The sequence below is a fragment of the Scylla paramamosain genome, chromosome 37 (assembly GCF_035594125.1).
Source record: "Scylla paramamosain isolate STU-SP2022 chromosome 37, ASM3559412v1, whole genome shotgun sequence".
NCBI lineage: Eukaryota > Metazoa > Arthropoda > Malacostraca > Decapoda > Portunidae > Scylla > Scylla paramamosain.
Window position 1 is genome coordinate 1,027,501 of NC_087187.1, and position 13,210 is coordinate 1,040,710.

The 13,210-nt window shown below is 37.9% G+C and overlaps 1 protein-coding gene across 1 annotated transcript in view; it reads left to right on the plus strand.

Annotated features, from left to right (window-relative positions):
* LOC135091264 (metabotropic glutamate receptor-like) overlaps positions 1-8,943 on the plus strand; it is a 109,475-nt gene extending 100,532 nt beyond the window's left edge. Inside the window, 1 exon segment of the mRNA XM_063988740.1 lies at positions 1-8,943. This exon segment is cut by the window's left edge and continues 1,144 nt beyond it. The gene's annotated coding sequence lies outside the window, so the exon portion shown is untranslated.
* Positions 8,944-13,210: the final 4,267 nt, after the last annotated feature.

Here is a 13,210-nt window from a genome sequence, read left to right on the forward strand (position 1 = left end):
AGATTCGAAGCTTCACAAGACGAGACGAGGCGATGTGTGGACTGTCTCATGTCGTGTGGAGTTGTTATGGAAATTCCTGTGTTCTCGTGTGACTCCTCTCTCCCCCTCGCTGGAACACGCTGGATGTGGACCAATGGACGAGTGAAATCCTCCTTGATCGTTTTAGACGTTGGGACGAGGGAAGGAAGCCTGGTGAGGTAGAGACACACAGAGACAGGCAGGTTTGAAAGTGAGAACCGTGCTTACAGATAGATGTTTGGTGGAAAAGACGAATATAGTGTTTGTAAGTGAAATGATATGTGGTTAAAGAGATGCTGACGAGAGAGAGAGAGAGAGAGAGAGAGAGAGAGAGAGAGAGAGAGAGAGAGAGAGAGAGAGAGAGAGAGAGAGAGAAAATTACAAATGAAACAAATATCAAGACACACACAGGTATATAAGTATATACACCAAAAATTACCTAACTAGTGAGTGAAAACACAGAAAATAAATACAAAAGAACCAGGATACGATAACAGATTTCTTCCGATGGTGCCAAACGGAACGAGTGGGAAGGAAAGACGAGACGGGAGAGATGGAACAGAAAATGGAGTGTGAGCTTTAAAAGGGTGACTCTGACGCGCAGTGCCACGTGCCACGAAGTCTACCCCCATCCCATCTCCCCCCACAGTCTCGCCCCTTCAACTCTGACCTTCAGTGATGCGTGAGAGACAAAAAAACCCTTACTGGTTTGTGATAAGTATTAGAGATGACTAGTATAGGTAAGGAATATTTCAACAGATGCTAGGATGGGAAGGAAAAAGGTTTGTCTTGGTAAATGCAGTACTTGGAAAGGGAGGTTTTATGATAGTACTTACAAGGGATTTGGTTGAAGTACTTGAAAGTAGAATATAAGTACAGTACAGATGCATCTTATTAAAGAAAGTACTTAGATGTTACTGGAGTTGGAGGAAAGGGAAGAGAAAAGGCTAGGTTGATAAAGACAGTACTTAGAAAGGCTGGACTTGATGACAAAAACAAAACAACACAAAGGGAAGATTAATATAATACTTAGAAATGAGAATTACTGTTGTATCTGGGAATACTTAAATTAATGCCAACTGGTGGTGCAAAAAAAAAAAAAAAAGTAAAGGATGATAGTAATACTGGAGAGAATAACTGAAGCATCCATCTGTTAAATATTCAAGTGGATAGTCTTGGTGATGCAGGAAGGGAAGGAGAAAAGCGGATTCGGGTGAAAGAGAAAGAAAATTATGAGAGAAATAATGACACTGGAGATGCAAAACGAGAATGATGTTAGAACTTGGAAATTAAAATGAAAAACCAGGTATATTTGCTGCAAGAGAAATACTGAAGTGGAAGAGAAAGGAAGAAAATGAAGGCAAAAACAAATGATACTGACAAAACAAATAAAAGGAAGAATGACAGAGCTTGGAAATGAGAACGAAAAAAATAAGTATGATTGCTACAAGAGGAATACATAAATGGAAGAGAAAGGAAGAGAATGATAAAGAGAATAAATAATCTTGGTGATACAGAACGAGAATTATGATAGAAATAAAAATGAAAAGCCTGCTATCTTTGCTACAAGGAGGGTGTTTACGTGGAAATGTGTGTGTGTGTGTGTGTGTGTGTGTGTGTGTGTGTGTGTGTGTGTGTGTGTGTGTGTTTCAGGCGAGAACTTGATTAAAGGGAAAAGAAAGAGAATAATGGTAGAAATACATAGATGGTATTGATGTTGCAGTAAAGACAGTGATGGTGGAACTTAAGGGAGAACTTAAATAAAAAAGGAAAGATTGCTAGTACTTAGTGAAATGAGTATAATGAACAAGGTGAAGTGAACAAAGTGAAGTGTAAGTGTCCACCTCCCTCACTCACCACTCACTCACTCACTCACTCACTCATCACACAACATATCAACTCAGTCACGGAAGATTAAAACCGTGGCGTAACCTAAGTAAGAATGTCGCTTAATTAAAAACAAAAAAAATGTCTCTTTTTAAACACTCTCACAATTTTTCCTTAGCCTAGAATATTAACGCTTAACAAAGAAAACATATATATATATAAACACCACTTCCCTTTCTCTGTTGATTCTCTTAAGGATTGCCAACTCTATGGTGCTGTTTGGTGTGTGAAGGTCACTCTTGTCACGACCTGTCTGGCTGTCCCCGTAGCATTAAGGTGACACGTGAGGTGACCTGCAGAAGTCACGATATCTGTTGTGATGACCAGGCCTCCTTGTGTGACGGTGACCTGGCGTGACCTAGCGTGACCTGGTGTGGCCCTAGCTCCCCCGGTCATGTGTCTACCCAGTTGACATCTCTCTGACCTTGATGTCTACTGGTGATAATACTGCTGATAATAAAAGTAGTGATGTAATGCTAATACTACTGCTACTACTGTTACTTCAAGATGATAATGTTTAATGATAATAATAATGATAATAATAATAATAATAATAATAATAATAATAATAATAATAATAATAATAATAATGATAATATGTTAACTAATTAATGAGCCTCTTGGAACGGGTTTGGTAGCTACGCCTCTTGTATAATAATATTCCTCTTCTTCTTCTTCTTCTTGTTGTCGTGCCTCGTAGCAAATCTCTGCCTCCCTATTGGCTGCTGACTCGTCCAATCGCCGTGCACGTCTTCTGAAACTGAGCCCACAGGGGGCGTGACGGCGGCTGGCTACTCGCTTCCCCCTTCAGAGAGAGAGAGAGAGAGAGAGAGAGAGAGAGAGAGAGAGAATGACTTTTTGTTATGTACTTATTGTTAGATGTTAACTTAGATAAACTTTAGAGAGAGAGAGAGAGAGAGAGAGAGAGAGAGAGAGAGAGAGAGAGAGAGAGAGAGAGAGACGTATTACCACCCCGCTCTCTCTCCAACCACTCCCTACCCCCCCAAAAACACCCCCCACCCCCCCGCACAAGACTGTACATAGCCAATGAGTAAGTCGTGAATTATTGTCGTAAGTTAACAGCCACCATTACAGACGCACGCTCCCACAATGCACTTTAGAGGACCCGCGCGTCTATCTGCACAAACCAATACGTCGAAGCTTCTTACCCTGTGGTTCGCTGGTTCACTCGTAGACTTAAGTATAGAACGGTTCGATTTTCTTTTCTTTTTTTTTTTTCATGGATTTGTGGGTTGGTTCTTGGTTTCTTGTCTCTTTTACTTTCTTTTTTTTTTATTTTTTTTCTTACTTGCTTTTCTTTGTCTTGTGTTTTTCTGTCCGTGTTTTTTTTCATTTTTTCTTAAGTGTTTTTTTTTTCGTGTTTTCTTTGTGATTTTTTTTTTTCGATTCTTTTAATTTTCTTGTGTGTTTTTGTGTTTTTTTATAGTTTTCTCTTATTTTCGACTTTTGTTGTTGTTGTTGTTGTTGTTGTTGGTGTGTGTGTGTGTGTGTGTGTGTGTGTGTGTGTGTGTGTGTGTGTGTGTGTGTGTGTGTGTGTGTGTGTGATTTTCTTCTTTTGTATTAGAAATGAGAGTTTTTTTCACATCTATTCTTTTTTTATCCTCATTTTTTGTTTTCTTTTAAATTTCCTTATTTTTTTTTTTATCTTCGAACTTTCTTCTGCTTTTCGAATCAACATCTCTTCCTTACCTCCTCCTCCTCTTTCTCTTCCTCTTCCTTCCTACTGCTTCTTCCTCTCTTCCTCCTCTTCTTTTCTTCTTCCTCCAATCTTGTGTAATTACTTTCTGCTTCCTTTTATCGCTTTTTATCGTTCCTTTTCCTTTTCTTTTCTTTTTTTTTTTTACTTCTCTTTAGTGTGTGTGTGTGTGTGTGTGTGTGTGTGTGTGTGTGTGTGTTTAAGCCGTCAAGGAAAAATATTTGAATTGTGGGTTTAAAAAAATTCACGCAGGTGTAAATAATAAATTGTTGCCCTGAAGAAAAAAAAAAGAGAAAAAAAAAGAGAAGAGCGAAGCGAAATTGGCCATGAAACAAAAAGGAAAAAAAAAAAATAAACGTGGCATATAATTATGAAACGTTTAGGGAAAAAATATATATATATGCGGTGGACGTGAATATATTTCCTTTCATTTTTCCTGCTCTTTTTTCCCTCTTTTTACGTTATATCGAGTCATTACATTGCCTAACTGAATTACTCAACACGTGTAGCATTTTGGCAGTAACAGTACATCGTTTTTACACATTTACTCACGCCAGGAAACGTTTCAGTACAATTAACGTTTTCATTTTACCGCTCGCTGGGAAATCTGGTGGTGGTGTCACTAAAATCGTGTGTTCCAGCGGTGAAGTGAAGGGGGTTTGTATTGAGGTGACTTTGTACGATAACTGCCACTGGTAAACGTGACACCAGTGAGTTTGAGTTTCAGTGGGGAATGTTGGGAATGTTTTACTTAGATCAAACTTTTATTTTCGTCTTTTTTTTTTTTTTGTTTTATGAATGGTGAAGTGAAGGGTTTGTGGTAAGGTGACCTTGTACGATAATTACCACTGGTAAACGTGACACCAGTGCGTTTGAGGTATATCAAACTTTAATTTTTCCCAATGTCTTTCTATTTAGTCAGTAAAATCGTATCTTTCAGTGGTGAAGTGACTTTGTATAATTAGTTCTACATCAAAACATTACTCCATTACAGTTATCATTGTAATCGGAAATGTTTCTCTCAGTCAGACATTTCATTTGTTTCACTGTCACTCTATCCGGCAGGGAAAATCATTTGTCTTATTGTTGAAATGGAGAAGAGGAGTGAAGTGACTTGCTACGTTCACTTCTGAGCGTAACAACAATACAGTTTCAGTCACGCTGGGAAATTAGAGCCTTGAGCGTTTTAATTTAGTATTTCTCGTTATAAGATCTAGTCCGCCTCACTTTACCTGTACTTAATTAATGCGGCGACAAAGTTACATAGGTATTATTTCCTTTTATTTATCCACTGCCTCGTGTATTTCACCTCTAGTTCATTTAAAAGTTATTATGTCTTCTAAATTTTCTGCTTTTTCTATTGTATCGTTTATTCTTTCCTCCGTTCGCTCGTTCATTTCACCTGTAGTTCATTTATACCTCTTAAAAATTACATGTCTGCTTAATCATTTCGTTCCATTCACCTGTTCACTCATGTATCTTACCTGCACATCATTCATACATCTAAAAATTTACGTTTTTTTTATCTTTTACCATTGATTTATTCTCTATTAATCTCTTCTGTCGTTCATTTCACCTGTAATTCATAAAAAGTCACATGTTTTATTAATTTTCACTCTATTTACTCTCTCTTCACCTGTTCACTCATCTATCTTATCTGTTTTCATTAATACGTTTGAAAAATTATCTTCTTATGTTCCTACTGTGTTGTCTGGTTTGTCTGTCCACCTCTTCACTCGTTCATCTTACCTGCCTTTCATTCACGGCCTCTCCTGCTCAGTCTCGCCATCCTGGAGCAAAATAAAGACGAGAATGCAAAAAGATACACCAAACTTGCAAGTAAAGTTGAGAATATTGTTGTTTATCTTCCTTGGCTTCGTGTGTTTGTTGTCGTGTGTGTGTGTGTGTGTGTGTGTGTGTGTGTGTGTGTGTGTGTGTGCGGATGTTTCCTTGCGTGTTTGCTTTGTTTCTTTTTTTTTTCTTGTCGTTTTCTTTCTTTTATCTTCGTCTTTTGTTTGTTGTGTTTTTTTCCACCTTTATTTTAATTTTTGTTTTGTTTTTCCTTTATTATCTTAACTGGTGCCTTTCTCCATCTGTTTATTTGTGTTTCCCTTCTTCCTTACGTGTGTGTGTGTGTGTGTGTGTGTGTGTGTGTGCCTTTTTCTTCTATTTAGTATGTACCGTGTGCCTCCTTCCCCTCCCCCCACCCCAACACACGCACACGCTACCCCACCACTCTCCCCCCACACACCCACTCCTCCCCCCCAACCGAGCACTGCCGTCTATGTTCCGTTGGTCCATATGTGTCAAGAAGATGCAGGTGTGTAGTTCATGTGTGTCTATATGTGTCATGTGCTTCGATACACACACACACACACACACACACACACACACACACACACACACACACACACACACACACACACACACACACACACACATACAAATTTTACTTCCTTTTTTCTTTTTTTTTGTTCTATTTCTTTTTTTCTGCTATGTACTTTTTCTTTTTTTTCCTTCGTTTGTTTCTCAATTTATTTCTTTCCTTTTTTTTTTTTCGTTTTCTTTGTGTATCGTATTTTTATTTATGTCTTTATTTTATCTTTTGTTCTTCCATTTATATATTTTTTTTTCTTTCTACTTTATCTTTTTATTCTGTTTTCTGCTCCTCCTCTCCTTCCCTCCCTCCCTTCTTCCCTCCCTTCTTTTATCTCCTTCCTTTCTTCCTTCCTTCCTTCCTTTCTTCCTTCCTCTTTTCTCCATCTGTTTTCCTCTCGTATTCTCTTTCATTTCCCATCTGTATTCCTCCTCCTCCTCCTCCTCGTCCTCCTCCTCTTGCTCCTCCTCCTCCTCTTACTTAATCCCAGCCTCCAGGTACAACCTCATAGCACAGTGAGCGAAACAAAAAAATAATCTTGAACGCTCCTTTTAGTTCCGTTAGTTCAATTTCCACTCGCGTCTCAGTTTCGAGTGTCTTGTTTTTTTTATTTATTTTTTTTCTTTTTCGTATTTTTTTTTTTCAGTAAATGGTCGACATCATGTTTCGTCACCTGCAGACTCTGTATATGAACAGTGAATGATAATAACAGTACTAGTTTTACATGTATAATTCTTTGTTTTTGTAATGTATAGGTTAAAAAAAATAAAGAAAGAAGGGTTGGGGAATTAATATTGACTTGAAGTAAAATATTGTGTGTATTTTTTTTTTTTTTTTTTGGAGGGGAAGTGAAAAACAAAATCTGAAAGCATTTTGTACCTGTAATTAGAAGGTCTCTTTATGTACCGTTCTGAATTGTACGTACCTGTTTCTCTTAAGTGACTATCCCTAATGACTCACTCACTCACTCACTCACCTGTCTGAATTGTAATTAGTGTAAGTGCAGTACACCTCACCTGTGATCTTCAACATCTGACAATATTACTACCTGTTAGTGAAGCAAGTGTGCCCCGTCTCACCTGTACTTCACTTCTGTTCCACCTTTGTCTCCTCCTCCTTTCATCCTCCTCCGATTCTCCTCCTACCTTTCCTCCACTTATTCTCCACCTTTCCTCTGCTTATCCTCTCCTCCTTCCACCTGTTGTCGAGCTGAATACTCACTTTTAATGCACTTTTGTCTCTCGTTCACTTGTGCTCCACCTGCCCTCCACTTATTCTTCATAATTGACTTTATGCATTTCCTACCTGTCCTCCACTTCTCCTCCACTTTTTGTCCACTTTTCATCCACCTCTCCTCCACCTGTTCACTCAGTAATTAACCCACCTTTGTCCCTCTCGCCTCCACGATTAACATTGACTAATTAACCTGAGTATCCTGGAATAAGCACATCTGTTCTTCTCCTCCTCACCTGTGTTCATTCACCTGTTCATTATTGTTCACCTTCGTTTGTAACTATTTTTCTTTCTTTTTCTTTTTCTCGTTTTGATGTTTTTCTTTTTTTTTCTTTTGTTTTTTTTATTTCTGTTCGTTTATTTGTGATTTTTATTTTGTTTTGTTTCCTTTCATTTACTCTTTTTTTTACTTATTCTCTTTCTTTTTCGTGTATTTCTTTATTGTTCCTTTTTTTTATTTTCTTGAGTATCTATTCTTTTTCCTCTTCCTTCCAATTTACGTTTTCCTCTTTTCTTTTTTTTATCTTGAGGAAATTAAACAATATTTTCCTTCTATCCCTTTATGCATTAATTTACCCTACGTATTTTCCTTTTCTTCAATATTTTCCCCTCTCATTTTTCTTCCATTCACTTAATTTCCCTTCCATTTCATGATTAGCATTTCTTTTTCCATCTGACAATTCATCACTATTTTTTAACCCTTTTTCTTTTCTTTTTATACAATCTACACTTTCTAATATTAACCTTTGGCCTTCCCTCACGTGGAATATTCTTACTTATGTTTCTATCATGCTATTCGTTTCCACTTTCATCTTCACTACATTCAAATATATATACATTCCTATTTGTGTCTCGTTTTCTATTGTAGTTTGGTTTATTTATTTATTTATTTATTCTTATTTGTCTTTTTTTTTTCTATGGTGAGTTTTTATATATATTTTTTCATATTTGTTATCTTTTTTCTTCTTTTCCTTTTACTTTTTTTTCTGGTAGTTCTGTTCTTTTTTTCATTTTTCTTGCGTAGTTTTAATTTTTTTTAATTATACATGTGGTTCTTTTCTTTTTTTTTTCATTTTTTTTTTTGTATTTTTCATTTTTATTCTTATTTTATCGTCCTTATCTTGTGTTTTGTTCTCTCATTATCCTCCTTTTTTTTTTTGGTCTATTTTTCCTTGTTATATTTAATCTTTCAATTTCTTTATCCTCAATACAGTAATTTTTATCGACTTTTCCCTCATTGTGTTCCATTTATCATCTTTATTTTCTCTTACCATACTTATTTTATCATTTTCCTTGTTTCTTTTCTTTTTTTTTCTTTCTATACGTATGTTGTAATTTTCCTCTCTTTTTTTTTATCTCCTTTCATCATAGTCTACGTATCTTAACAGTTTTCTTTTCTTTCTGTCTTTCTCTTTATTTATTTTTCATTTTTGTGTCATTTTCAAATTCACAACAACAAATCGTTTTCTTTTTTTTTTATCTTTTTCTGTTCTTTTCTTTGTCTTTCTTTTTTTTATCTGTTTTTTTTTTCTTTACGTTATTTTCCATTTCACATACCAGAGCCTTCACCACTACCACCACCACCACCACCACCACCACCACCACCACAAAAATAAATAAACAAATAAAAGGGATCTTGTATGTTAGCTCTTAGTTTTTTATGTATTTGGTGAATCTTCTACATCTTAATAATAAAAATGAATAAAATCAACGATAATTGTTTCTGTGTATAGAGTCCTTTGAGTTCCAGGGGGGTGTGGTAGTGGTGGTGGTGGCAGTAGTGGTGGTGGTGGTGGTGGGGGTAAGAGGTAGTGGTAGTAGTAGTGGTTGTAGTAGTGGTTGTGGTAGTAGTAGTAGTTGTGGAGATGAGAGGATGGAGTAAGGAAAGTGAAGGAGGAAGGAAGGAAGGAAGGAAGAAAGGAAAGAGGAGGAGGAAAAGAAAGAGGAAGAAGAATGATAATTACAGCAGTAGGAATAACAATAATAATAATAATAACAACAACAACAACAACAACAACAACACGAAAAAGAAAACTAAGATTCTAACACCACCACCACCATCACCACCACCATCACCACCACCATCACCACCACCATTAGCCCTACACAACAAAAACACCTTCTCTCTATCCCCCCTCCAAAAAAACCGGAAAACAAAGAAAGAAGGACTAAGCATTACTAATAACATGAAGGGAGGGAGGCTCATTAGTTCATCAAAGACTCACGAGGACTGGCAGGGCGCGGCGAGGCAGGGAGAGGCAGTGACAAGGGTGATTCGGTTAGTCAGGTCCTTCCTCCACCCTTGGCACTCATCACTCGCCGCTAACTTAAGCACAGGAGGGAGAATTGTCACTTTTCCTCGTCCAAGTTTAGTTAGGAAAGAATCTTTGTGTGTCACGTGGATGGTGGTGGTGGTGGTGGTGGTGGTGGTGGTGATGGTAGTGGTAGTAGCTTGATCGTTAGAAGTGGTGATGGGTTGGTGATGGTAATGCTAATAATGATAGTAGTAGTAGTAGTAGTAGTAGTACGTATTTACCAAACACACACACACACACACACACACACAACCAGGTGGCAATAATTAGCAGGTATCCTCTATACGCGGCCCAGGTAGGGTGTGGCTCCCCGCGGCGCAGGTGTGAGGGTGCCAGCCAGCAGGTGTGTGGTGGGGAGGTTTGGAGAGGACAGGTGTGGGGTGCAGGTGTGCCAAATAACACCCAACGCTGCATGACTTCTCCAAACACCTTTATAAATATTTTCTCCCAGTTTTTTTGTCACTATAGTCTCCTCCTCCTCCTCCTCCTCCTTCCCTTCTTCCCCCTCCTCCTCCTCCTCCTCCTCCTCCTCTCTTTCTTCTCCTATATTCTACCTCTCTCTCTCTATCTCTCTCTCTCTCTCTCTACCTAGCTTCCCTTCTTCCCCAGTCTTCCTCCTTCCTTCCTCCCTCCTCCTCCTCCTCCTCCTCCTCCTCCTCCTCCCCCTCCTCGCCTATTCAGTGTGTTTGAAAGGACGCGTGGAAAAATAGTATAGATGTATTTTCTTTTTTTTTTCTTCTTCTTCTTTTTTTTTATATGTTAAAGTAAAGTTTTTTTTTCATTTTTCGTGCGAGGATTATTAAGTGAATACATGTTACTGCTACTGCTGCTACTACTACTACTACTACTACTACTACTACTACTACTACTACTACTACTGGCAACAATAGCAACAACAACAATAATAATAGTAGTAGTAATGATAACAACAACAACAACAACAACAACAATATTCTAACACGATTAAACTCTTTTTTTCTACAATTACAACTTAAATTATCAATCTTCTTTTTTTTTTTATTTTTATCTCTACGTCACATAGGACTCAAAACTTCTCACATCCATTAGCTAACAGCCTGGAGACGCGTATATATGTATGTATGTATGTATGTGTGTGTGTGTGTGTGTGTGTGTGTGTTTCTCCCGTCCTTTAGAATGTTTGCATATTCATCTGAGTGGAAAGTTCTTGAGTTTTGAACCGCCATAGTATAATGAGCAAGCCTTCTGAATACATTAAGCACGAGATTTTAGTCATTTTCCCTTTCTTTCGTGTTTATTATTATTATTATTATTATTATTATTATTATTATTATTATTATTATTATTATCATTATTATTATTCATTGGAGGAAAATACTTTAAATTCCCTTTTTTTTTCATTTTTTTTTAGTATTTGTAAGAAAAATATGCAATGTTGTATTATTTATTTATTTGTTTATTCATTTATTTACTTTTTTTTCTAGTATTGGTGAGAAGTCCGATGTTATCTGTAGAAACTTAGTCATTATTCAGAAAGTATCGTTTTATTATAAAGAAAATAACTGTATATTCCTCCAGTGCTGTGTTGTCTTAGTGTTCATTAAAGAAACATGGATGCTATCTGTACAAACTTCATTATAATTCCTATGTTACGTCTCTCACAAACTGCTGTTATGTAATAAAGGAAAAACACACTTGTATATTTAAAAAAAAAAAAAACGCAATGTGTTTTATTTATAATGCTTTTAAAACTTCCTGAAAACTTCCCATATACTTTTCTTAGCATGATTACAAAGATAAACCAAGAATGACAGTCCCCGAACTTACTTGATGTGTTGGGGAGATAGGGGGAGGAGGTGAAGATGAAGATATTATAAAGAATTCACAAAATAAAAAACTCCCTAGTACACAGGAAAGCTAAATTACAAAGATAAACTAAAAATAGCAAAACTACCCATAAAAAATTACGAGGTATCTCCGTTTTCTCTGACACGGCGGGGATTTAAATACCATTTGGCGGGAACCGGCGGGCATGTGTATGTGTTGCTATGTGCGGTGGAAGTGTCGTGTGTTTTTGTTAGTAAGACAGCAGCGGCGTGCGGTGATAACTGTTGGAGTGTGGAAGAAGGCCATGTGGAATACTGTGAGGTGGAGAAAGGGTGGAGAGACGCGGAGGAGGACGAGAAAGAAGAGGAAAAGACGAGGAGGACCAGGATGATAAGGTACTGTGAAGCTTTGTTTACCTTTGAACCTCGTGGTGAGTATTTTGCATACCCGTCAATTTTTAAGGCGCTACCGTATTTAAGTGCATGCATAATACAGTAAGGAGTCCGTGATGTGTCTATTTCCTTGACAAATTCAGATATATACCCGTAAACTTAAACATGGTGTAAAGGATAGTGGGGGAAAAAAAAGAAAAAACAGTAACTTGCAACAATTTCGCGTTAGAGTTGCCATCCGTACTGTTAGGCTTTGTTACGGTGCGTTTTGCCCGTATACTTGTTAAAACCTACGATTGAATACCTGTTATGTCACGAACGGCGGTGAAATGAAGCAGAGAGAACGTGTTTGACCAGCGAGTGTCACACAAATCGAGTGAACAATTGATGTGAGTGTCTTAAGTGTTCTCTAAGCATGCGCGGTTCCCTCACACGATAAAGTAACAAGAAATGCAGGAAGGACAGACTCATCCCTGGCACAAGCACGTCGAAAAGCACCTGGTTCATATAACAGAAGGAAGAAGGGAAAGAAGAAAGCCAGAGGACTCTTCTTCCCGTCATCCCACAAGCCGCATTTATCCTGCATTTCGACAATTGTCCCTCATGTACGATAGTGCGACGTTCATGACTGCAGCCGAATGCCCCTGAAGCACTCACTGCCTCCTCAGACGGAATTTACTTATGAGAAGGATGAAAGCTTCTGACGAGGAGGAAGGGCGGAGGGAGAAATTAAATAGGAGAGGACAAGAGGACCAGGGGAGGCTGTGTGTGATTCACCGATCTTTGGGTAGGACTGAGACCACTGACACACCACACACCGGGACAGCGAGGTCACAAGTCCTCGGGTTACATTCCGTACCTGCTAGCTGCTAGGTGAACCGGGGCTACACATTAAGAGGTTCGCCCATTTGCCTCGCCGCTCGTGTGTGTGTGTGTGTGTGTGTGTGTGTGTGATGAATTGTGTGGATGAAGAAGAGTAATGTACCGCATTATAATGATTTTTTATTCTGATTTTTTTTATTTCAGTAATTATTATGATATTAAGAGTAACAATAACACCCAAACTGGACACTAGCGGAACACATACACACACACACACACACACACACACAGAGAGAGAGAGAGAGAGAGAGAGAGAGAGAGAGAGAGAGAGAGGCTGCGTGTTTGACAAATGCACAAATGACCACAACACACACACACTGGGCGGGGGTGATGGAAAATAATTCGATTACAAAGACCAGGATCGTGTTTTTGTTGACCTTTTTCAATTACTGTTTTTTTTTTTCATTTTTTTCTTTTATATTTTGGCAGCAGTTTTTTTTTTTTTTTTCGTTCATTCCTGTTAGTGAATGTCGGAGGGAACAAGGACCCCCTAGAGAGAGAGAGAGAGAGAGAGAGAGAGAGAGAGAGAGAGAGAGAGAGGGGGGGAGGAAAGGGGGTAAAATATAAAGCAGTCAAATAGAAA